Source organism: Sphaerodactylus townsendi, linkage group LG02 (genome assembly GCF_021028975.2).
Source record: "Sphaerodactylus townsendi isolate TG3544 linkage group LG02, MPM_Stown_v2.3, whole genome shotgun sequence".
Lineage (NCBI taxonomy): Eukaryota > Metazoa > Chordata > Lepidosauria > Squamata > Sphaerodactylidae > Sphaerodactylus > Sphaerodactylus townsendi.
In genome coordinates, this window is record NC_059426.1 from 152443081 (window position 1) to 152470395 (window position 27315).

The window sequence follows — 27315 nt, forward strand, 5'->3', positions numbered from 1 at the left end:
ATATCTAAAATAGATATGTAAATAAATCACTGGACTGGAGTAACTGTTTCACAACAAGTAGAACGAAGGAAATAAAGGGTGGGAAATGTGAGGATGAAATATTAATGCATGCACACAGCTGGAAAGAAGAGGAAAAACAGACTCAGGACCATGGAGACATTTGAACCAATGCTTCAATGGAAAGTGAGTCCATTAAGAGGCACTGCAAAAGCATAAACACTGTGTCTGGTAAAGGAAAAGAATGTGATCTTTATGGAGTTGCTATACACAGAGCATGATAGCTCCAGGCACCTCCTGGTTACTATCACTGAGCAAATAGATGAATACATATAGCAACCAAGAGGACAAAGGAAAGCCTTATTTGTGGCTTGTCCCATCCCCATCCCAGAATATTCCCCTAACTAATAGTGAATTAGAAAAGTGTGCTGTCTATTATATATATATTCCCATCTGGAATATACATGGGAACAACAACAAACCATTGGCATTGTGGCTTGAAAAATGAATAGGCTGGCAGCTGAAACTCCCATTCATGTTTAGAAAGGGTGGCAATGGAGCAAGATGGTTTCGAGTGACAAGTCAGCTTCAACCCTGGCTTGATATAAAAGGCAACGATAACGGAGCCCTGAACTGATGAAACCAATTAACAGAGTGATGAGTCCACGGGAGATTAACAGGGTTATGGTGGGGTCACCTCCTCTCATTGAAGAGGATGGAAACAAAAGGAGGAGAGCTTGCAGTGATGGTCTGTTATTAGAGCTATAAAGAAGCACAACACACCATTTAAATGCACCATGGATTCGGAAGGGGAAATGGCAAATAGCTATAGGGGAATCCTGATTTTGTGTGCCAAGCTGAAAAGCTGGCACAACACCACCTTTCCGTTGAGACTAAACTAGAAAATGATGTGCTTGGCTTAATGTTGGCTCGGGCTCATATTTACAATGGGATGTTTCTCTTTGGGAAATGAAAGGACAAATGTCTTGTTTCCATGGAGGCATTTTTTAAAAATGCATCTCAACTAGGCTTGTGTGGAGGCAATAGAATCTACAGCGTGCAAGATTGCTCTAAGCAGATTGAATGCTACAAGCTGAATTAGGAATTCTATGTGGTCGTTCTTCCTGCGGTTATTTCCCAGTGGTAGCCTAGCCTGTCAGCTACTCTTTTATCTTGCTACAGGCGAACTCTTCATTTATTATTGTGCTTACAGGAGGTGGCCGTAATAAACTCATGGAATGGAACACCAACGACACTTTTAAGAGTCTTTAAAGAGTACGATAGTGCAGTGTAGTCAGACAATTTTATGAATTTTTCCAGTGCTAACAGTAGATCAAAAAGGTCTCGGTGGTAGCATCTGAGGCTTGCGCTGTAGAAATTATGAGCATATGTCCAAGGGAGAGGTGGGACAGTTTTTTTCTGTGGGAAATGCTGTGATCATGGCTAGGAAAGAGTACCTTCTATTATTGTGTACAGGCTCCTTTCTTTACACCATATTGGGGCCGCTGCTATTTTAACAGGGCACACAATGGAGACCTTGCTAGTTACTTTTAATGATGGCTTGGTTGCACAAGGGATGGGACGGTGTATCAAGCCGGTTTTCTTTGCATCGCCTTTGAACACAAAAGGGTTTAAAATTATGCCCAGCAAATTGGAGAAAGGTAAATGCCTGAGCAAGTTTCTCACACAAAGATCCTAACAAGGTTCTTACCGAGCACAGGGACAGAGTGACCACGTTAGTTTGTAAGTTAGTTGCTTCTCCCTGTCGTAATGTACCACCCATCTCTCTCTCAGAGAGAGCTTGTGGCTGGCACCACAGCGGACAAATATTCTAGGCTACTTACAAGACACCTTTCCCCTAAACCAGGGGTAGGGAACCTGCGGCTCGAGAGCCGCATTCTTCTGCCCTTGCACTGTGGCTCCACAAGCCGAGCCGCCGGCCCCAACCTTGCCTGCCCTGCAGTGCATGGCAGGCCAGCGCACCAACTGCTGTAATGGTCGAAGCTGGGCGCTGCACCGTGGAGTTTCCCCTCTCGCCTGCCCACGTTGGAGTGGGGCGGGCGCTTTCCAGCGGCGACGGTAAAGGCCCGACGCCCGATCTTCCATCCTTGCCTTACGCCCTGCAGGTGGCAGAGAGGCGGGCGCATCCCTTCTCCAGAATGGCGGGTAAAAAAAGGTTAAAAAAACCCTATATATATAGTGTTATCTTTATTTTAAATGTCAAAAATTATTTGCGGCTCCAAGTGTTTTCTTTTCCTGTTGAAAACGGGTCCAAATGGCTCTTTGAGTGTTAAAGGTTCCCTACCCCTGCCCTAAACAGAATTCTGTGGCTCTCATCCAGATGTCGAAGTGTTGATAACAGGATATAGACAAGTTGAAAGGGGTGTGTGTGTACAAGGAGTGGCACGGGAAAGGGAGAAGAAGCACCAAATAGCTTCATTCTCATCTACTTTGATACTAAAAGCTTGTAGCATCCTAGAACAGTGAATTGTGGGAAATTGTGGCTAAGGATATGGTACTGGATTTTCTGAGCGAGGTGAGCTGAATACACAGAGAAGAGGCGTTCTGTTCTCTCTTTGTTAATAAACCATCACAATGGGCACAAATAATTTGCTTTCCCTGTAATTAGCCAATTAAAATCTGTGGTATATTTGCTCTTGCTGAGTATAAGGTAAGAAGATTAGAAGGGCAAGGTTAATTACAGTACAACAGCCGGTTTTATGACTAATAGCTCGATCTACTAGAAATAGACATAATCAATCTATGGCACAGCTCTGATGTTGTGGTTCTGTTCAAATCATTTTTCCTAGAAAGGTTTTCAGCCTCTCAGCTATCTTTAAACTGCTTTGTTGATGAGCCAAGTGGTGTGTATATGAGCTTTCTGTAAAATATTAGTTTCTCCTTTTTCAGAATTGTTCAGATAAGCTGTGAACACAGACAAATAATTATGAAATGTGGCAGCTTCTCCAACACACTTCCTACCTGCACTCTCAATTGGCTTCCGCATGTACATAACCAAACCTGTCTACTTCATATCATCAATGCAGATCAATGGAAACGTTTCCTGACCTCACTCTTAACTGTCTTCGGGACAACATTATGTAAGCAATTCTGATTGACCATTGGCATTGTGATCTTCTAATGTTTATTATGAAATCTCTGAATGGCTTGCCATTTGGCATTGTGAGCTCATCATGTTGATTAGATGGTCCTCAATTGGCTGGAACCACTCCAAGAAGGTGAACAGAGCAAGTGGTAGGAATAACACAGAATTTCTGATGCAGAAAACTGTCCCACCTCTCCCTTGGAGCGCTCAAGGGTTTTTGTTTTGTTTTGCTATCCTAAGCACATTTAATTCCCTGTCCCTCCCCCCCCCCCACTGCAAATTCATCTTGATCAACATAGCCAGAGAAAATCAAATTATCAAGAGTTGACTGGGATACCAGTTTCTCATATTGATCTCATTCTTTTTTCCTGTGCATCTGTAGCTATGCCCCAGGTGGCCACTGGAGATCAGAAGTTTGTTACAGTGCAATCCTAAGCAGAGTTGAACACTTCTAAATCCAATGGGCCTAGAAGGATATAGGCTCTGTTCAAACCAGTAAATCTTTTAATCTGGAATGCAAAGGACATTACTCAGGTGAGGCTTGCTAAGCTATCTCCGGTTCTATCCTCCCTAAGTTATTTGCTCCCTAACAGGCAAGCAGTCCTGGAATTTTTCCACCGAGGCAGCTCCCTGTTTTGCTAAATTTCTGAGGACTGAAAAAAACCAAGGGGTCTCAGTACCTGCTCAGGACAAAATGGGCATGTGGCCTATGGAGTCAGGAGTACTCCAAGAAAAGGTGGCACTGGTGTGGGTTAAAGGGAGAAGACATAGACATAACTGCAAGCCAGGACAGTCAAGATATAATCAAAAATGTTTGGGCCTTGCGATTGTACCTGTAAAACCCTTAAAATAATGAAGATTTGACTGGGATACAAGTTTTTCCTGTTGATTTCATTCTTGTCTCCTTTGCATCTGTGGGTCAAGTTACAACCAACTTAATGGTGACCCAGCAAGGGACCATCACTGAGAAGCAGTGATGGGTTACCATTGCCTTCCTCTGCAGAGTCTTTCTCAGTGGTCTTCCATCCGTGTACTGATCCCACTTAGATGCTGAGATCTGATAAGATTAGGCTATACCATGCTGCCCCCCCCCCAAAAAAAATAATGGGGTCCATCATATTGGTTCATGGATGGAGAGTTATACCCACATTTCATTGGTGCACCTCAACGGAAATGCTCAGCAATACAAGTCTGAAATCTTCTGGCTAAACAGCCTATTTGAGAAGGAGGTGAAAATCAGCTCTGAAAACTGAGAAATTTGGAGCACCTGTGCAGTTGGAAGAAACAGTTTATTTATTCATGTGTTTAGAGTTTTAATAACTGTAATTATAATGCACTGACATGTAACAACTGAGCTGCCAAATTGCTGAACTCCATTTCATTGCAGTGTCACACTCAGAGGCACATGACTTCATCTTGGCAACTTATTATGTTCTCCACATTTTCTCACCCACCCCTCACAGCTGTAATGTCAAGTATCACTTACCGCTTGATTCTCTTCCCATTCCATATCAATGGCAGCCACTGGTGATGGCGAAGGGACATACTAGGTCAGGGGTAGGGAACCTGGGGCTCTCCAGATGTTCAGGAACTACAATTCCCATCAGCCCCTACCAGCATGGCCAATTGGCCATGCTGACAGAGGCTGATGGGAATTGTAGTTCCTGAACATCTGGAGAGCGCAGGTTCCCTACCCCTGTACTAGGTGATGGCCCCCAAGTATGCAATGGTGATGATGAAGAAGAGTTGGATTTATATCCCCCCTTTCTCTCCTGTAAGGAGACTCAAAGGGGCTTACAACTTCCTTTCCCTTTCCCCCTCACAACAAATACCCTGTGAGGCAGGTGGGGCTGAGAGAGCTCAGAAGAACTGTGACTAGCCCAAGGTCACCCAGCTGGCATGTGATGGAGTGCACAGGCTAATCTGAATTCCCCAGCTCAAGCGGCAGCTCAGGGAATCAAACTCGGTTCCTCCAGATTAGAGTACACCTGCTCTTAACCACTACACCAGTGCTGCTCCTACCCTACTACACCAACCACTACACCACTGATCGCTCGTTTGGCATTGTAGCTTGGGGCAGGTGAAGTACAGCAGTATTGATCCTTACAGACAAAAGCAACCTTCAGCCCAGATCTACATACCGGCAATAGTTCTGGTGTAGTTCTTTTTCAAAATCAAGCAACTTGTTAGTCCCATCTATGATTTTTGCATTGCTTTTGTTATGATTACAAGAGCCTTTCAAGAAGGAGACTGAGAGAGCAGAGATAACTGTAGGGAAGATACAGAAGGAAGTTAATGAAGTCCTCAGAGCAGCCAAATGGATTTATTCCTCATGCCTTGAATGTAAAAGTCCTTTGAAAGCCTTATTTTCCTTTTCAACTGATGCTCAAGGACCTCTAAAAATGCATGACGGAGCTGGGGGATAATGCTTAGGCTACTCTTTCAGCCATGCAAGGGCGGGGGGGAGGGGAATGTGTGCTTCAACTATCACAGCAGCATTCAGTGCTCAACATTCGTTTTCCAGAATTGCAAAAACTGATTCAGATCCGTACAAACTAAAAATGGATCCAAGTGGTCATATGATGTTAAAGATATGTGTACCGATAATGCTATCCTGTGTGTTGCTTTCCAAATCACACAAAGAAATAGGTGGGCATAAGGAACTCTACACTACTGGAATGCTGCCTCCCTGCTCTTCATGTCTGAGCCACAGAATCTGCATTCCACACTGGTGACACTTCCCCCACCTGCTCCACTGCAGGGCTTGAGGAAGGACTTTTTAGGGCGTGTTATTGGCTCATCATCCCTTTGGAGCCATCGAGACTGTTACCCTACTTTGGCTTATTCCTTTGGACAATGAGCTTAATAGGCTGTTGCTTATCAGCGATGTGATGGAACTAGGCAGAGGTGACTGCATATTCAGGGACCCTTCAGGTAGCCAGGAAAATATTAGTCTATAATTTCATTCTGGACAGCCCAGGCTAGCCTGATCTCCTCAGATATCAGAAACTAAGCAGAGTTAACCCTAGCTAGTATTTCGATGGAAGACCTCCACCTCGTGATGTGGAGACAGGCAATGGCAAACCACCTCCAAATGTCTCTTGCCTTGAGGCCGCCATAAGTCAGATGTCATTTCATGAACTGCAGTAAGAAAAGCCCCAATTACTCTGATGAGAACTCAGTATGTATTTTGCAGTCTGAGATGCTGCGAATCTTTGTGTGGGGGGCAGGAATCGGCAGGTGAAAATAGTTTGATCAAGCCCTAACACCTAGGGGTGGGGGAGATTAGAGACTGGAGTGCAGACTACATGACAGAAGAGTTTCCCAATTGTTCAGTCGTCCTTACCCTCCACAATTTCCTGGGGTCTCCTAGACTATTATGTAATAAAGTCCATTATACCAAATATTACCACTTTTTCTCACTGCCATATAATCAAGTTCCTCCTAGTACAGTGGTGGCGAACCTATGGCACTCCTGATGTTCATGGACTACAATTCCCATCAGCCCCATGCTGGCACCACTGTCCTAGTATCTTCTTTAAAAATGCACCATTTGAGGCAGGTGTGGTGACTTTGACCACCTCCTCCCCATGTAACAACCCATGCAAAACTGTATCTCAAGGACTACCTTTATTTCTGATAATTGTGAGTTATTTAAAAAGTAGCCAGAACCAGTGATGTTAATATGCACTTTGGGGGCTCTTAAAACATGAATACACTGAAAAGCAGGCCTGGGAGTTTTCTTGAGAATCTGTACCAGAAGCAGAAATGATGGGGTTTTCTATGCAGAGACAAAACTATGTAGAAATCAAACATGACTGGATGGAGTCCATTGTTTTGTGGGAGAAGATTTGCCAAACCCTTATTCCAAATTTCTCACCCCAACCACATCTCTTTCAGTTCCGTTATGCCAGACAGTTGTCTCAGCATTGGTTAATCCACAAGCTCTTGACCTTTAATGATTAGTAATGCTTCCGAATCCATTAACACGTTTTCTTTCTTCTTCTTTCCCTTTCCCTGTGTTGCTCAACAAAAAAAAATACAAAAGGGTAGTAGAGTAAGTTGACTCCATTTTAATGTGCCAAGCAACACAAATCTCTCTAACATGCATGCAGCGTTTCTTTTTTTATGCGTGAAGGCAGTGTGGTGACCTGGGGGGATATGACAGAATCCAGGGGGAGAATTTTACCGTGAATACGAAAATGCTTGCTGGGGTCAGGGGAGCTAGCTAAGAAGAAAGGGAAGCCGAGAATTATGTAAATTTCCCCAAGCGCATACACAGAGATGAGAATACAAGTTGGGCTGTTAATACCTGGCATGACATTGGCTTGGTTTAAGAAAACCATTTCCACTTGTGGGAGCTTTGAGGCAGTGTAGCAACTAGGGTATGGCAGCTACTGAAAGGTGCACAGATGCTTTTTTATATTTTTGTTAAAGATTTGACAAATTGTTGGACTGTTGACAATTGGTGTCATTGTCTTTAATCATTCTGAAGAACCTAACCATGAGAAGTGCTCTCTTGACACTAGTCAAGATGTGCTCACTTGACACTACCAGCTCTAATCTAGAGGAGAAACCTTACGTGTGGTAGTTTACAGTATGTGGCACATAGAAGAGAAACCTTATGTGTGGTAGTTTACAGTATGCGGCACATGGTCTGAAATCACAGAGCACAAATACCCTGGCAGAAGGTGTCAAAACCCACTCATCCCATGAGAAGGCTTTGGGTGAAGGCCAAGACCAAAACACGCAAAACTGGGGAGTGAAACCTCACTGCCCAGAGTAACGAGCCATCCTCAGTCCAACTTTTAGTTTAGGCATCAAGCCACCAGCCTTAGTGGGTACTAATCAAGAAATCAGTCTTTCAGTCTCACTGAACCTGCAGGCATTTTTGAAATGCTGGGAATATGCCAATTCCTTTGATAAGTCTGGAGCAGAAGAATATTCCATAACTGGGGGAAAGGCCAGGCAGTATGCCTCTCGTTGTGCTATTGGTATCTGAAATGGTTGCTGAGGAAGACTTTTGTTGGTGGATCTCGGAGGTCATAATGGGAGGAGACAATTTTTATTATGACTAATCTGCTTCATTTTATTCCACTCTGGGAAGCAGATTTTGCCATCCCTGTCCAATCCTTATAACTATCCTAGGCTGAGAGAGAGAGAGTAACTGGACCAGGGCCACCCAGTGAGCTTCATGGTTGACTGGGAATTTGGACGTGGGTCACTCCCATTTTAGTTGAACACGTTATCTTTGGATTTGATGTTCAGAGCATTTCCCGTGGTCCTGGAAAATGGTCCTGGCCTCCAGTGTGCCCCATGGGGTTGGGGTGAGGGAAGTGGACTGAACCATCATCTGAAATTTGTTTTTATTGTTACTGTTTTTATCTGATTTAAATTAATTAATTGACTTAAATGTTTTGTGGGGTTTACTATGTGTAATTGTGGTTGTTCGCCGCCATGAGCCTTTATGGGGAGGGTGAGGTATAAATACGAAAATAAATAAATGAATCTATCACCTGATCCTTTTAGACAGGATATGCCTCACCTGATCCTTTTAGACAGGATATGCCCAGACTGAAACTGGGACCTTCCATCAACAAAGTCTTAGTACTGAACTACCCCTGAGACAGTGCAAAACAGTCAGTAGTGCTCTACTGGCAACAGTTATCATCATGGACACATCTCTTATGACCACTATATAATGCATCACAGAGTAGACAGGGGGCATGGCACATGAAGTTGCTTGATACTGAATCCAGGCCCGTATTGTCTGCTCAGACTGGCAACAGCTTTCCAGGGTCTCGGGCAGAGGTCTTTCACGTTCCTACCTGATACTTTTTAAAATTGGAGATGCGAGGTATTAAAAGTAGAACCTTCAGCAAAAGTCAGGGACAGGTCTACCACTGTTTCATTTACATGTCACCTAAAAAGCATTTGGGTTGCCATCCTCAGTTGCATAAATGTAATTCTCTGCATGAAATATGTAATCAAAATTCAGCTGATATGCAGTTGGAGAAAGGGGCCCATTCCTCTTGTTCTGTGGGTAGTGGTTCCAACAGTGATGTTAATACATCTGAATGCAGCTCTGTATATCCGTAGGATTCCAGCTGACTAGTGAATTTAATGGTGCCCTCCAAGGACTGGATTCCAAAATAGCTCAAAGTGCTTAACATGCCTGCAAAAGGATGCTGTTTGTGATTCAGAGAGAAGTTGAGAAATATCAGCCCACTGAGACAGTTAAAACAGGCAGCCTTGCCACTAGATCATGCTTAGCAGGCATAATCAACAGGCTCTGCACAGAACTGCTTGTTAAGCTAGGGACAAATTGATCAAACCTCATCTTGTTTGGGGTCAGTGGAACCTTGTTTACTTGTTACTTCTGTGATTAAAGATGTCCCGGACTGAGAGACTGCAGGTAGATCCCAAATAATGAAATAGTAGATTCTCAACCCAATGTTCACCATAAACATTGGGAAATGAGTCCCAAAACTGAATCCTATTTATTCTGTACTTATAGATACAAAAGATACCTGAAAGGTAAAACTTCTCCATGTGCATATGGAGGGGGTATGATTGCATGTTCTCACACAAAAATAATTTTTAAAACTTTATGTATTGAAAATTAGTGTGTTAGGGAGAAAGCTTTCCTCCTGATATCTCAGTTTCGAGGCTTCAGCCAGGCAATCTTTGATCCACAATTGAACACAGTGTAGTCCAGGAATAGTTTTATTATGCGATTAACTGTGTCTAACTAGGTCACTCTTCTGCCAGCATTCATACTTCTGAACTCTCTTTTGCTGCCTACAAAATGGCTCCTTTGCAACAGGTTGCATGAATCACTGTGCCAACCTGTTACCTGATGAATAAACCATTATCTTTTGAGCTGTGAGGCATTTCCAAGAAGTCTGGGCATGGAGATGTTTCGTATACACATAGATAATTTAAATTATAGAAAGTATCTCTGCTTAGATGGGATCATTTGCCATATCCCTATTGTTTTTTCCCCCAGGCAGCTTTACTGGAATGATTGAAATTTCCCAAAGACAGGTGAGACAGCCCTTCATACAGATGGCTTTTCATACAGCTAGTTTTGATGGCAGCCATGATGCTGCTCTAATATCTGAAACAGAAGCACTTTATAATGGTTAACCTAGTCTTATTTAGTATGCTTACAGAGTACAAACAAAATTACTGGGCAGGAAAACGTATGGGTGTTCCCCTCCTTCCTTTGAGAAGATCATTCAATGCTTCTTACTTAGCCTTGCAGCCAGAAGTCTCTTTAGTCTTTCTTTTCTGTTCTCCTCTAGAACAGTTAAATCCCTTTCCTGAGGTAATTTGTAATCCATTTCAATAGCTGCCTCTGTCGCTTGTGCTTTCAGAATTTGTAAATTAGCCCGCCTGCTTAACCAGCAGCATGGATACAACCGGCTGCACCATTTCATCTCCAGATAGGGTAGATTAGGGAACTCAAAAGCTTTGATCTTGCTTTTTTGAAAAGCTGGTGTTGATGCCCTCCATCCAGAAGATTTCCGTAATACTTTGGCCCTTTCATTAGAAGGGATCCAGTCCATTAAATTCTGTGCCAGAACTATTTGAGATATAGTTGGATCCTATGGCCAATAGTTAAACTTACTACTATCCATGTATTTACAGTTTTGGGTACACACAAAAGATTTTTCTAAAAGATCTCACAGAGTTGCTGCTGTGAGGATATAGTGGAGGAGAGAATGATGTTGTAAGCTGCTTCAGACAGGGGTGTAGATTGTTAAAATGATGCCCAGTGCGAGCCTTGGGCGCCACACCCCCAAACTGTGCCACACCTCGTTGGGGAGCGCAGCTGAGCACTAGTGAGCTCGCCCCATCCCATCTGCATGTGGAGGTCAGGTGTGAGGTCAACCATGCCAGATCTCCACAGATAGGAGCAGCAAGGGCCTGTTTAAACCTGGCATTAGCCAGGCTTGGATCCAGCATTAAGCAGCGGCCTGGAAGCCTGCACCTTTGAGCTGGATCCAAGTCTGATTGAGGCCAGGCTCAGACTGAGCAGATAGAGGTCTTCCTTTACATTTATACGGTTGGCTCCACCTGACCAGAGGTGGAGCTTCGGGTGGAGCCAAAAGTATAAAAGTAGAGGACGGGCTGTGTGCTCAGTTTGTTGCTGGTCGCAGTGAGGCTTGGGGTCAGCTGAGGCTAGTAGCAAACACAACTCCAAACTCCAAGTGAAGATGGAGTGGGGTATGGGAGCTGGTCCCCTCACAAGGTCCACGTGGAGTTCAGGAGTAGCCAGTCTTTAACTTCAGTGTAGACCCTAACACGACCTGGGCACAGGTGTGAGGGGGGGCATGGCACCCCCCCCCAGGAAGCAGCACCCAAGGCTCTAGCCCCCTCATGCTACTTCACTACTCCAGTGGCTTTAGGTTCTCATTGGGGAGAAAGATGGGGGTATACATATCTAAATAAATAAACAAGAGGATGTTTGAGTGCATGTACATCGTATAACTATATTCTTTTGAGAAACTGCCTGCAGTTCTCCACTGAAGATATACTAGGTAACAAGCTCTAATAAGTAGACGCTGTGGCAGGAACTTAGTAACAAGTGAGTTGCCATGGTTGTATGATCTCATAAGCAGTTGACTCATGGAAGCAAATTTGTGGTACTGGCCTCACCTGGATACATCCAAACTGGCCAGTGAAATCCAGAGAAGGCCTATACATGGAAATAGGTTTATGGTCAGATGATATATGTATTATTTTCATTATCCAGAGTTTCCTATAGTTCTTCACAGCAAGTCAGCTTTCTTTTTTGTTAACAGCAAATACCTCATGCATTCCTCTGGGCCAACTAATACCGGAGGGGTTCATCTCTAGGCATCTTCTAGTCAGATGCAGTGATACCAGCAGGTCTGAAGGGAATTTTCCTTCTCTCCTGTTTACAGTGTTTTCAGTTCCTGCCACCATCTGGTATGTTTAGCTTTACTCTTCATCTTCCTAAAGCTCCCAGCACATCCTATTTCCACTTAATTTGACATGTTCTACCTCCTCACCCACATATACTTATTAGTAGGCACGTGTACATTTCATGCAGGATGTGACCTTGTCTCTGAAATTCCACACAACCTTGGAATTTCCTTTGAAAAAATATGGTATTACCGGGTGTCTGTAGGCTATTGAGCTCAGTCATTGGCCTTTTCTGCAAGCAAAGGTTACCACAGATTTTCCCAGTGGTAAAATCTTGTCTTGAAATCACTCCACACATCTCCATTTCCCCTGTCATTTCCCCCTCTTGTCTCTTCAGTTGCATTTACTCCACACGCTACTAATAAAAACACATTATTCCTGATGGTGGTGGGATGTTATCTGTGATACAGAAGAACAAATATCTCCCTATTTCTTCTTTTGTGCAGGCAGTTACAAGGGAGTGGCAATTAAAAAATTTACCAGCCTCCATGTCTACCATTAAAAGCCACCCACACAAAATGGAAGCCAACCCCCCACCCCCCCGGAGAAGATGACATTACCTGAATGATGTGGCCCACCTTCACCAAAAACACTTTGGGGGGCCAAAATTAGAGCAGTAGTAACACACAATTGTTACTGCGACAGCGTCTGGTCAATTTTCTACTGCAAAAGCAACTTCCTTTGTCAGTCTCACTGACTCCTAACTGCAGATGTAACCCAACTTAATTCCAAGAGGGATATTATTCTCAATTGAAACTAAAAGAGTTCACTTTTTGCCAGTGTGATCCCACTTTGTGACACTACCATACTTACAAAAATGGCAGTAAACAATTTTCCAACTTGTTCTTTCTTTTCTCTTTCTTTCATAAGAAATAACGTCCAGAACAGCCAATCAAATATAGAAACCAATAATTGACATATAATGGTTCAGGCCTGTTTTGCTCAGACTAGCAGAGTTGCAGTCCTTTTCTGGCTTTGTCTAGCTGGGTCCCTTAGAAATGGATAGACTTGCAGCTTTGCCTTGTCTTTGCTGAGCCGTCAATATATACTTTGCTGAGCCGTCAATATATATATGAAGTATATATTGGAGTCCTTCTGAGGTGAAAACATAGAGCGTCTGGCTCTCCAAAAAATCTGGAAGAATTCATATACCACCCATTGTAACATTCGTAACAGAAAACCAAAATACAAACTATTAGTCAACCAATATAAGCACAATCCCTTCTTTCAGCAAGCAAGTACAAATATTGTCATACCTGGAATATGTTCATAACAAACTTGGAACTATCTACACAGGTTCTCCAACAAATCTGGGAGAGTTGCACCTTTTCTTCCTTATATGGGAATATTCCAACTCTTTAGCTCCCCCAGTGGACCCTGGGTTACACAGACGCAACGTGTATCTTTTCCTTAATGTTACATTAATGCAATATGACAAACAGAATTTAAAAAAATGAATCCTTTTGAAAATGGAGGACAAGGTAGAGCCTTCGGAGAGACCAGCCTTCGGGCCTTCGGAGAGACCAGCCGCTGAGGGTGCCCTGCTTTCATCCTCCCCCTGCTGTATAGGGTCCCTAACATCATCGGGACCCATCACTCTTCTTGGGAGGGTTGCATATGGGTTCGTGGGATACTGTTTTAGAATGAAAATTTTAAACTTTTATATATTTATGTTTATATATGCTTTTATATTGTTCACCGCCCTGAGAAACTGAGAAATCAAATAATAAATAAATAAAAAAAATGGCTGAAGGGGAGGTTGGGGGCATGGATAAGGGTCAGGTGTTTGATGAAGTGGAGAGCTTACAACCATTTTAAGATGATCAGACACTCAAGAGAAGCTGATTTGGAAACAGGTTGGAAAAAAACCTGCATGGTAAAATTGCTCAGGGAAACAGCGGAGGAAAAATCAAGGGAAAATGTTTCCAGAACCAAATGGAAGAGAAAATGTTTGAAATTAAAAGAAAGAAACACAGCATTTGGTAACATTTATGTGTGGAAAAGCCATTGTTTTCCATGACCTTTTTCCCCAATGTAATATTGAGAAGTCTTTAAAAAGTCATAATAAGTAAATATATCTTTAACATCTCAGTTGTTATATAAACACAGATTTTCATTTTACGATTATGCAGTTCAGATTGGTCCTGTAAAATCCAGATCATCTTCAAATGGGGCTTTTCCTTCTAATAAAATTAACAATGACCAAGAATAGTTTCTGATACTTTTTTCTTTTTTGCTTTGATTGTCTGTGGCAGGTGGAAAATAATGTCTAATTTAAAAAATCTAAATAATAGTGGCAATGAAAGGCAGTGTGCTGCTGCTATTTTTATTGATATTACAACTGAATATGTTCATAGTAAAAAATATAGGAGGTTCATCATTTATGATGGCTCAGTTTGTAAAGATAGTCCCCTGTACAAGCACCAGGTCATTACTGACCCATGTGGTGCTGTCACATCACAGAGTTTACTAGGCAGACTTTGTTCCCCCTGGCGGGGGGTGGGGGTTGCCATTGCCTTCCCCAGTCATCTACACTTACCCCCAGCAAGCTGGACACTCATTTTACCAGTCTCAGAAGGATGGAAGGCTGACTCAACCTTGAGATGGCTACTGAAACCAACTTCCATGGGGATCAAACTCAGGTTGTGAGCAGAGCTTTGATTGCTGTGCTTTGATTACCACTGGGCATCACGAGGTTCCTTTTGATCAGTTTATAGTAGAAATATGTTACCATGATTTTATCCCACCCTTCCTAAACAGATTGAGATGATATGCCTAGTTCCCTTCCTCACGTTTTCCTCAAGAGTAAGATAGTTTTGACTGAGAGATGGGAACTGGCCATAGACCATGCGGTAGCTGAGCACAGATGTGAATGTTATGTCTCCTCCAAACGCAGCATTCTGTTTACTATACCACAGGGAAGATGAGGTAGAATAAGTAGATGAGCAAATAAGCTGAGCCAAGTGCCAGTCCATTAAATATATCTTTTCCCTCATCACTGTTGCGTGGATTGCCCAGTGAAGGAAGGACTCTGTTCCATCTCTGTTCAGGATGAGGCTTAGAACTAGGGCCTTTCAGTGATGCAGATGTTTTTGATATGTTTTTGTGGTTGTTCTAGTTTTAAAATGCTTGTGAGGGAGGAGGGCCACAAGAGCTGCATGTAGGTTCTGTGCTTCCACTGTCCAGACTGAGTTTAAAAAGCAGTCAAGGTGGGGTCATGGTTGCAGTGGGCAGGGCAGCTTTCCCTACTTCCAAATGGAACCTGATAAAAAAGCAGGCCCAGCTGGGAGAGGGGAGGAAGACAGCATATAAAGGTTGGGTGCTGTGTGGTTTCTGGGCTGTAGGGCCGTGTTCTAGCAGCATTCTCCCCTGACGTTTCGCCTGCATCTGTGGCTGGCATCTTCAGAGGATCTAAAGATGCCAGCCACAGATGCAGGCGAAACGTCAGGGGAGAATGCTGCTAGAACACGGCCCTGCAGCCCGGAAACAACACAGCACCCCAGTGATTCCGGCCGTGAAAGCCTTCAACAATACAGTATATAAAGGGCTTGCAGCAGCTGATGCTGAGGGTAGGCAAAGAGGGGAACACCAGGTGACAGATCCCAACCTCCTGAGGGGCTGTTAAGAACAAGTGTGACAATGCTATTATAGAGTTGCCAGGTTTTACCGGGTGAGGTTAGGATTACCAGCTCCAAACTGGGAAACTCCTGAAGATTTGGGAATGGAGCCTGGGGAGGACAGGAGTAGTAGAAGTTGGTTTTTATACCCTGCTTTTATCTACTTAAAGGAGTCTCAATGCAGCATACAATCACCTTCCCCATTTCCTCACAACAGGAAACTTGTGAGGCAGGTGAGTATGATAGAGTTCTGAGAGAACTGTGGCTAGCCCAAGGTCACCCAGCAGGCTACATGTGGGGGAGGGGCAAGCCAGTCGCTCATGTGGAGGAGCAGGGAATCGAACCTGATTCTCCACACTGGCTCTCCCCAGGGACTTCAGTGGGGTACAGTGCTTTAGATTCCACTCTATAAAACATCAATTTTGTCCAGGGGAATTGATCTCTTGTAGTCATGGGATGAGCTGAATGTTGGTGAATCCCCAGGTGTCACCTGGAGGCTGGAATTCCTAGTGGTATACCATTGACTTGATTGGATTTGTAAATCAATCTGAGCTTTATGGGGAAATGGTCTAAAACACTTAAAATAAACATCCGGGGGGGGGGGGATGGTAAATAGGAGTCCAGTAGCACCTTAAAGACTAACAGAATTCTTTCCAACCATCAATTTTCATGACTCAGCTCTCTCTTCCTCAGATGGTGTCGCTGTTTTCACATGAGGTACTGACGCAGCAATCATGTGCCGACTGTAAAAAGTGAGTGACTCCATTAAACCAATTTTAAGGACGAGGGGGAAAGAGGTCTATGTAGGGTGTAAGATGCACTGAGCTCTTTGTGGACAAACTCAGAAAAGAAGATGAGCTTTGCATTGCTGGCTAGGCAGATGCAGCTGTAGCCATTTGTTTCACGTGACTAGAAGTCCCCTTTGGAAATGCACATCTTTTTCTGCCTTAGAGGCGTCCATCAGATTCTGTGGTGAGATCATAAGCATTCCATATATATGGTTCCTTCAGACAGACAGGTTTTCCGCTGGCTGTTTGAAGTAGATTTTTCCCTCCTGAATCTCTGTTGTACTGGTCTTCCTCTCTCTCTGCACTCTAATAGTTCTTCTCTCCTGTGCTTTTTTTTAAAAAAAAAACCCTTCCCAAGATGATCCCCATATCTTACCCCACCATTCCCTATGCAAGAGTTGTCATTTTAAGATTATGTCATTGGAACCCAACCTGTTGCACAAGAAATGGAAAAACCATTCACAAATCTGTTTCTAATTTCTCCCCCAGCGCCTGCTTTATTTGCCAGGAAGAAAGAGGCTTCTGTTCACAAACAATCCCCATCCCTGTTTGCATCATTCTCCATCCTCCAAGGACTGCAGCAAAACTCCAGGAACTTCAAAGCAGATTTTTGCAAGCAGCGTCCCTCTTTGCAAAAGATGCAACGTGAAGATCAATCGGCATTATTGGCATTCTCTTCAGCAATAAAAGGTGTAATTTTTCTTTAGTTTAAAGGCAAAGGATGTTTCCTTTTTTCCCTCCCGTCTGTTTTTTTTTCTGCTGGTGCTTTTGATCAGTATTGGGCTCTGGTCCAAAAGCTCATTAAAAAGGAAGTGCAGCCAACTCTTACTTTAACAGAAAAGGGGGATGCTCATCTGTCAGGAGAAAGACAAACAATGTCACACACTCAGTTGCTAATTTGCTGTCTCCTGGGAGTTCAGCTTATTTTTATTTTTGATACAGAAGGGAACTGAAGCTTGGAAAGATGCTGAGTCAACCTGGTATCTGCTCAGTTAAAGGGTCAAAAAACAAGTATTCCCATCTCTTGAAGCGCTGATTTGGTCAAAGATGTTTCAATAACATGATGCTCCCAAGCCCCATCCTAGCATTGTATCAATATAATCTCCCAGAGGTTTTGGAAGCTTAATGGAGGAGGGGAACTCACAGTGCACAGCTCAGCAGTGTCTGTGGGGAGTGGAGTGGGTAAACCTTCCTGGTTCTCAAGGATTTTCTGCCACAACTGATCTTCCTCTGCAATGTGTTGTTGTGGAAGTGTTATGTACCTTTTAAGAACATACATGTTATAAATCAGGGGTGGGGAACGTCCGGCCTGTGAGCCATATAAGGCCCACAAAATTGTTTCGTCTGGCCTGCCGCCACCTATCCCTCAGTCCCAGCCCACCGCCATCTTGTTTCCCCGCTGCTTCTCGCTTGTTCTCTCTGTCACATTCCTGACCCCCTTGTTTTGGCCAGGAACATGGATTGGCTGGAGCTGGCACTACGGGACCCACCCTGGGGGCTGAGGCTGCCAAAACATGGCAGGAGCCACGGATGCTACTTTCGCTGGATGAAGGTATGAAAGCGAGGGAAGGAGTCACAAGGAGGGGTGGTCGTTGGGCTCTTCTATTCCCCCCTTCAGTTGCTGCCAATCACTCTCTCCGGCTTGCCATTGGTTGGAATTGGGTCTCACCAAGTGTTTTAATTGACGGGTGCTGGGGAAGGCGGGTTGGCGATGTTTTTGCCCGGTGGTTGGTTGAATGTCAACAGCAGACTGCGGAGAGGGCAGAATAGAGCTGAAACAAATTACTGAGGGGCACGGCCTTTGGATAATTTTGTATGGCCCATGAATGATGTTATAAATATCCAAATGGCCCTTGGCGGAAAAAAAGGTTCCCCACCCCTGTTATTGATTATACAGGCTGGGTCTAGGTCGCCACTCAGATGTAACAAAATCACACGTGAGTTGTGAGTTCACTTCATTTTCCACACACGCAGTGCCCACTTAGGATCATGACCTTAACGGATATGGAAAAGAGCTCCCAAGGTCAGCACTGTCTGCTCTGACTGGCAACAACTCTCTAAGGCCATTCATAGGAGCCACTTGTGTGATGGAGCCACAAAAAAGGCTAATGTGATCTTGGGGTATATCAACAGAAATATAATAACCAAATTGTAAGAGGTCACAGTCCAGCTGTATACTGCATTGGTCAGGCTGTTCCTGGAGTACTGAATGCAGTTCTGGAGGCCTCACTTCCAAAAGAATGTGGGGGAAATGGAGCAGGTGCAGAAGAGAGTGATGAGGATGATCGGGGCCCAGGAGACCAAGACTTATGGGGAAAGGCTGAGGGGCATGAGAATGTTCCATTCACAGAACAGGAGGTTGAGGGGGCACATGATTGCTTTCTTTAAGTATCTGAAATTTAGGGTAGGGCTGGTGGGGTCTGGAATTCAACTGGAATTACAGATAATCTCTGGACTACTGGGAAACAGCAGCTTCAGAGAGTGAAGTCTATGGCATCACATCACATCACAAGTCTATGGCATCACATCACATCACAAACAGCCAGTGTGGTATGTTGGTTAAAGTGCTGGACTAGGGACCCGGGTTTGAATCCCCATTCTGCCACAGAAACATGCTGATGACATTGAGCCAGTCACATACGCTCAGCCTAACCTACCTCACATGGTTGCTGTGAGGATAAGAAAGGAGAGGAGAACAATGTCAACCATTTTGCATTCCCACTGAAGAGAAAAGTGAGATATGAACAAACAAATAACCTTGCCTCCCCAAACATCATTCTTTCCAGGCTCTGCCCCAAATCTTCAGGTTTCCCAAACCAGTGCTGGCAACCCCATAATTCCTGTCATAGTGGGAGAGCTGACCCCTTTAGCAGCATTCTACCCCCACCCCCACCCCACCCCCAAATGATTTGACTGTCATGACTAGATGATTAGCTTATAAAAGCCTGGGTCAAATCAATCCCTCAGCAATTGCTCAAACCGTGACTGTATTTGAGTGAGGTCTCACTCCCAGATGCATCCCCAGTGCTTTTGTGAGAAGAGCTGTGCTTGAATTTCTTGCTCTACAGTTCATGGCTTTGTCTGTGCTGCATTTCAGCCTGAATCTTGCCCTGCAGTAAAGCAACGGCATCCCTTCAAGGTCACGAGAGCCAAAAGCCAGCCAGCTAGTTGCGAAAATACCCTCTTACATAATTCTGGGCAATGAGGCTACTTTCTTAGCAATTTTCACTACGTTTGCATTAAGGACTACCTTAGGAAACACTTTAAAAAAACAGTCCGACTTATTTGCGCATTATGCCATTTAGGCCTTGAAAAAGCTGTGTTATCAGTTTATACATTGGTATACAGAACAAAGAATGATGGGAACACCGGAAAACCTTATATTTACTAGGAGTAGCTCCTTAAACCCTCTGGACAGCTGCTAGCCAGGGCTGTCCCAAGGAGTTTTGGTGTCCTGGCAAACTGAACTTGCCCACTACATGCAGGTGGGAAGTTTTCCCCCATCAAGTTGCCTTCATGGAGAGCCAGCGTGGTGTAGTGGTTAAGAGCAGGCAGACTCTAATCTGGAGGACCGAGTTCGATTCCCCACTCCTCCACTTGAGCAGAGTCTTATCTGGTGAACCACATTTGTTTCCTCACTCCTACATTCCGGCTGGTTGACCTTGGGCTAGTTACAGTTCCTTCGAAATCTCTTAGCCCCACCTGCCTACCTCCTCACTGTCGTGGGGAGAGGAAGGGAAAGGAGTTTGAGTCTCCTTACAGGAGAGAAAGGCGGGATATAAATCTAAACTCTTCTTCATCTCCCTACATGGTGGTGACCCCCAGGGATTCTGGGCCTACCCACAGACTCTTCTTCTGCAGGCAGGCAGCAGGGTTGCCAACTCTGGGCTGGGAAATTCCTGGATATTTGGGGGTGGAGGTTGGGGAGGGTCCTCAGCAGGGTATCATGCAGAGTGTCCACCCTCCAAAACAGCGACTTTCTCCCTGAGAACTGATCTCTGTGGTCCGGAGATCAATTGTAATTCTGAGAGATCTCCAGGCCCTACCTAGAGGCTGGCAACCATATGGAGGTAGGCTGACAGCAGTACCAGCTCCACCTCAGGGGCCGACTAGAAGAGAACAATGACCCTGCAAAAGGCCATCCCTCCCCAACCCAGCCCCACCTCCCCACAAGAGGGAAGGATGGTTGGGATGATTTACTTTTTTGTGGGCTGGGCCAGGGCAGTAGCGAAACAGTCAGACAAGAGAAAGTTCAGACTAAAGGGGGGAAAGACACAGTTGCTCATGCTGATCCCAATCAAGCCAGAAGCTGTCTGTAAAAAATGTTATGGCTGCAGGTAAGCAATCGCCATCTAGATGATTTTCTAAAATAGTAAGAATGTTAGGTTAGATAGTTAAGAAATTTACAGTGTACCTTCTGGAGCTGAATAAGGCTTTTTTCAGTTGTAAACCAACAGCATGTATTCTATCACTCTGTACGTGAAATCAGGGCTGGAGTGAGAGGAAACTGCACCCCTGCCATGCCCCCACCCACCCCAGAATGCCCCCCGCCCCTGCACGTGCCTGGTGCATCGCCCCCCCCGTTCCCTTGGCAGTACGCCACTGCATGAAATACAACATTATCCTACATTCCCCTCTGCGACTGCAACACTTTTAGACTAACAGCAGGAGTTTACCAAGGGATTCAAATTTGATAGGGGGTTGGTGTGAGGAGCAAGAAGGCTGTGAAATAATGTCTCCTTCATCTTCTGCAAGCACAGTTCCACTGAGGAAAGAGTCTATAGATCCACATGTCTGTTCCTCTTCATAGATCTTGCAACTCCAAAATGAAATTTCCAAGGGACTGGAAGTAGATGAAGGAACAGCGAAGACTGCAGGAAAACATCCATGCACAAATGGTTGAACATACATTCATGTTTTATAGTTACATCAATCAATTACGCTGCACTTTTATCTACAAAGTATTTAAATAATAAATGGAAAATACTTTTGATTTCAACCGATTATTGAAACTTCTTTTTGGGGTGATTTAAACCACTCCACTTGGACAGTGCTTAATGGAGCTCTGCGCTGGATTTTGTCCTGCCCCGACAACCCCCAGCATACAGAAAGCTACTGTCAAGTGGACAGTGCAGCAGGCAGTTTGGCAGTTTGTACTGCACCTGAGAAGTAAACTGCTCAAAGGAGCCAGACACTTATTTCATCTGACCCATGCTAGGCTGGGGAGCTGCAATACTACCCTCCAAACATCTCAAATGGTGGCGCTGTTCCACAACACAGGTCAATCTACCAATTCCCTCTTCCTGCAGGCTGGCCCAGTGGTAAGGGGAATAAACCTGATCTTCTCCTGTAACTACACAATGCAGCCTGCAGGGTTATGTGGTCTGGACTAATCCATTAAAACTGAATTGTGTGTACATGTTAAATTTTTAGTCACTGATGGGTCCGCTAAACACTGATCAACATGTCCGGGTGCAGTTTCTTGTCTGCCCCCTAATCCATTCTTATTCTTGTGATACTTCATTTTTTGATTTCTGTCCAAATATTGGACATGCCATGGAAATCTTGGGGAAGAGGATTCGAATAAAACAGAAAAACAACAACAAATGGATGATTAGTGGTTTTGAGGGTTAAGGATTGTTAAAATAAGGACCGACAGAGAAAAGTGAGACTTTTATTAGCAGTAGCTCTAAAGATCCAATTTTTATCTAGATGGTTAAAGATGAAGTGGTTAAAAATCACTTTGAGCGTTCATATTCAGCGCAGAAGAAGCTGGGAGTCATTATGGAATGTATACCTTGAACTTTGATGAATTTCTCTTTTTGTGTTTTTGGTGCTGTAAAGACTTTTAAGTACTACCGGTAATAATTTTTTAATTAAAAAGGAAATCTTGGGGGCGGGGAAGGAGGGAAATTGCTTCTTTTCTTTTTATAATTCCATGAGTTAGAATTAGCGTGAATATAAATTATACACAGCCTCTGTTTGGGCTGACTGACAGCTCAGTCCTCAGGCTAGTCTGTAAAAAAGCGGCTAAGCATCCTGTCATTGTACCAGCATGGTTGCATAGGAGTATGGACCAAAAATAGACAACATGAGGAATATGACAAGGAAGGAGCAGGGTTTACTTGGTATCCCAAGCCCCCTCAGCTCACATCCTGCTTCCCCCACTTGCATATCATTATGCTGTCAAAACAGCTTGACGTAATCAGTGTGAAAAACACATTCCTCCCCTTCAAGCTTACTCTCCTGCCTACACAGCTGTTGTGCAGCTTAGAATACTACGCAAGCCTGCAGCCAATCTCAGCTCTTCCAAGTACTACATTACCAGACAGACCCATGAGGCGAGGTTTCTGCTTTTGAAGCTGTGGTCCTACTCATCCAGCCAGCCTTGTAGGGTGGCCTAGGAATGCCATGCCAAGATGGAATGCCATCCTCTGCATTGGCTGAGTGTCACTCATGAGGACAGAAAAACCTGCCTGGACTAGCCCTTGCCAACCTCAGCCTTGAAAAATAACTTGTTTCACCTCTTTCTAAAGAGATTCGGAAAAGGCAGTAGCTTTCAGCCTACAAAGTCAGTTCCCAACTCCAGCGCTGACTCACATGCCCCCTGAGACAAAGGATATGCTAACAAGGATTTCATCAAGAGTTCCTGCCAAAATACTAATCTCATCTTCTTGTTTCTGACTCCTCATTTACATTTGGCTTTGTCCCGAAATTGTCATTAAATTAGCTTCACCCCAAAAGCCTAACTATTTCTGGGCATTCCCTGGCATAGAACATTAATCCAAGTGCCAAACAATTAATTATCCACCACTTAACATAAGTGCCCAACACTTAAGTTAAGTGTCCTCTCTTGTCTTCTCTCCAGAAGGCTAGAGCCTCCTTTATCCTGGGAGATTAGGGTCACTTAGCAAAACCTGATGACCTGTTTCTCCCTATAACTAGATCCCTTGAACAGCACTCAGTTTTCAGCATTTCCTGGTCTGTCTTCGGTCTAGTCATACTGTTCTGTTCCATATTTCCTGGACTACTTTCTGTCTGACTAATGCTGTTCCCAACGTGTTGCCTTTCTTCTTCTACCAGAGTTCAGTGTGGGTTGATGAACTGCACCTGATGAACTGCATCAGACAAGTCCTCTTCTAGATAACATAACGATAGCCTTTATTTCCCCAAATCCCTTGCTTTTCCAAACCTTTCCCATCTGTATCCTAGGACAGTGTGAGTTCTCTGCTGTTTTGATTTGTGAGTGTGTATGTTTATTATTTTTGCCCTTTTGATAAAAAGTGTTAAATTTTCTGTAGATTTCTTGCGGAAACCCATCTTCATAAACTTTGGTAACAAAGATCTTAAGCTTACCCAGCCTCTCGCTAGGCTGGATCTGCCCGTCACTAATTCTCCACTCTAATAGAGGCAGACCCCAGCATTTTGGGTAACACACATAAACCCCAGCCAGGAAACCCAATTATTAGATGATAGAATTTGCTGTACACAGCTAAATCCCTTTAGCCTCATGCTCTGTACACTTAGCACATGAGCACTGGGGGCGGAGAGGCTTTGATTATGGGACCTGTAGAGAAAGAACACTTCAGACAAACAGCCAAGGATGGGAATGTTGTTCTAGAATTTTGGTAATACCAGTCTGGTCAGAACTCTTAAAGGTATTTCATCTCAGGAGACAAACACCAAACAGATTTCTCCGCTCCTTGGTTGGTAATGTGAGAACAATGCAAAATTAAGCAAAGCAGGGGAATGCCCTGCTTCAGACTTGGATTACTGCAAATCTCTCCCTGCCCCCAAATAAAATGCTCCTACTGGGGTGGGTCCAACTGTTATTCTCCTATTCCCTTGAAGAAAGGTTATTTATTTCTTAAAATATCCTCACCTCACCTTTCCTTTTCACTGAAATGTGAAGCCTTCCCCTAATCTAAGGAGAGTCATTTTAACTTGGAGGAAGTACTCTTGGACTGGAGGAGGTCTGCTTGGAGGATGGTTGGATCCACCCCACTGTGTAGTGGCTCACAGGTTTTTCCTTCCTTAAGAGTCACTAACAGTGTCTCAATGTGTGTGTGTGTGTGTGTGTGTGTGTGTGTGTGTGTGTGTGTGTGTCCATGTCCCAACTGCCACTCATCAAGAGAGAGAGAGAGAGAGAGAGTGTGTGTGTGTGTGTGTGTGTGTGTGTGTGTGTGTGTGTGTGTGTGTGTGTGTGTGTGTAACAGGAGGAAATGGCAGATGAATTACAATTTTACTTAGGTCTTTATGTGGAACATGGTATAATACTGGAGGAGGGGGCTTCTCTTGGAGGCACATTGGCAGAACATCACTTTTACTTCAGCACAATATCAAAACAATATATCTCTACATATAAGTGAAGGAAATGGGAGGCACAACCACATGTCTACATGTATTGTCCCTGCTCAATTATAGCTCCTACCTGGTGCAACTTACCATAGAAAGTTAGGCAAGTGAATTTCACAAGTTAGTCTTTGAGCAAACAAGTCCTTCTGCTCTAGTAGGGGGATGGGGAGATGCTTTTGTCCACCATCTCATGCATAATTTTGTAAACCTCTGCTCATAAGTAGGGTTGATGATAAAAACACTCTTGAAAAATGCTGTGAAAATAGTAAACAAACATGAAAAACTTCCTCCTGTGAAATGTCTATCACAGTTCTTTCAGAGAAAACAATACGAACAAAACCAAACACCTGACTTCTATCCCTTTCATCGCTCTCTCCTTCGTTTTCTGGCTGCAGCTTGGGTGCAGATCTGACTCTGTTCAGATCTGAGTGCTTCTCTCCATTTGTAGTAGGCATTTTTGTCAGCCAAATTTCAGCAGCTATGATCTGCAAGCCAAAAGTGTCTGCAGCTGAGGTCAATAAGCACAGAATTTTTTTTAATCATTTTTAATTTTCCTGAAGAACAGCCTTCAGAACTCAGCTAATCAGAGTCCTCTTTAAATCCTCTCTATTCATTAATATTTTAACTTAACAGACACAAAAATGATGACCAATAAATGCTGGAAACTTCTGACTGGGCTTCACTGTTGTCTACAGTCAAGACAGCAAAAGGAGAGAGTGACTCAGCAGATAATCTAATGGACAGGGGAATCTTCCAGCCAGAAAAGTTAGTAGACCCCACTGGAGAATACCACCTCATAAACATTTTGAAACACCTTTCATTCATCATTGCACTGAAGGCCTATTTCTTGACTCTGTGATACATAAGCAGAAATAGGAACTGTTTTCTAGCAACTCAGTTTTTGCTCTGGTACTGTGCCTGCCTGCCTGCTCTGAAGGCAGGCACTGCATACTGGGCAGTGTGACCGCTGAGGATGAGGCAATCATTTTGCTTGTAACTACTGGAATGCAGGCACTAGCAAGGCAAAAATATGTTACCCCTGCTTGGGATTCAGAGGAGAGAAGAGAGAGAGAGAGAGAGTGTAGAAAGGATTCAGGGGGTAGGCAGCAAGAATGGAGGCAAATACTGCCCATCTATAAAAGCAAGGACCAGCGAGACAAAATGCCAGAGATCAGTGATGAGAAAGGACCCGAGATATTTCTATGTAACAACATTTCTGAAATCTCTTGATATCTTTGATTTAATGTACAAGCAACCATGCCATTTCCCCAATATATAATCCCCCCAAGACCAGCTGCCTTTGGCCTCAATATGGGGATAAATACATGTCAAGAGGAAGTTTCCTTTCAGGAAAGCACACAGGGAAGATATCTTTTTAAAAACAAAACAGGGGAGCTAAATCCTGTTACCTTCTATGCTGTGTTTCTGTTCTTGAAGCATTTTCTCGCAGCATGTCCTCAGCTGGACCAGGATTAATAATGTGAAATGAACTCAGTCAGCACAGCAAGGAAGTGGGAATTAACAGCCCTTAAGCAATCTTTTTCTTTCACAGTTTCTTTTGCTGTTGCACTAGGCAGGAGTGGACGGTGGAGGCTGGGAGGTCTCCCACTGTAGCAGGAGACTTTGTACCATTAATCCCAGTTCACCATCTTGGTTGAAAGCAAACATGGTTACCCCCCACCCCGTTTTGCTAACCAGACTTCAAGAGTCCCTAGCATGCTAGGGTTGCTAGCACAGCCTCGGTAAGACCATAAAAACATGGGAAATTCCTAGAGTGTCACTATGGAGGCCATTTTGTCTCAGAATCTGATGAGTATGGTATTTGGGCTGAGGATAGGGGTTTACCTGCTGTGGGCAGGCAAATGACAAGCTTACCAGATCCCCAATACTAGCCAGCCTTGTGTGTATCTTTGGAGAGAAGGAAACGGGCCTAGTTTCATCACCACCTGAGATGCACAACTCACAACAGCCTTCAATCAAGAGCCCTGCCTGCTGACACCAAATACAAATTACACATGCCTCACATTTAGATGCTTCATTTTAATCACAGAAACACAACATTTTCCTGCACTGGGGACTTGCAAGCAACAGAATGGTTGATGTGCATCCTCTAGTGAGAAAAGTGTGAAGAGGGGGAAGTATTTGTGCTGAGTCAAGCAAAGTTGACAGGAGAGGCCAGGCACGTGCCCCAGCAAGCTTTGCATTTCTGCGGCAAAAGGCAGAGGGCGTGCTTGGGAGGGTTTCTGAGACAGGCTTGAAACTCTGAACAAGGAGTCTGCTCTTCTGAGCATCTGAAAACTCAATTGGAATGCCATTTGTAGACCTGGCTTTTGGGTTAAGTTATCAAAATACAACAGAAGGGTGGGAGAGCCACAGGAATCTGACAGTGGGAAACCAGGACCCATGAGTCTGAGAGGGATTAAGAGCTCCTTAATTAATATCTTAGTCTGGAGCACAGTTCACTACAATAACCAGGATATATGGCCTTGCTTGTGAA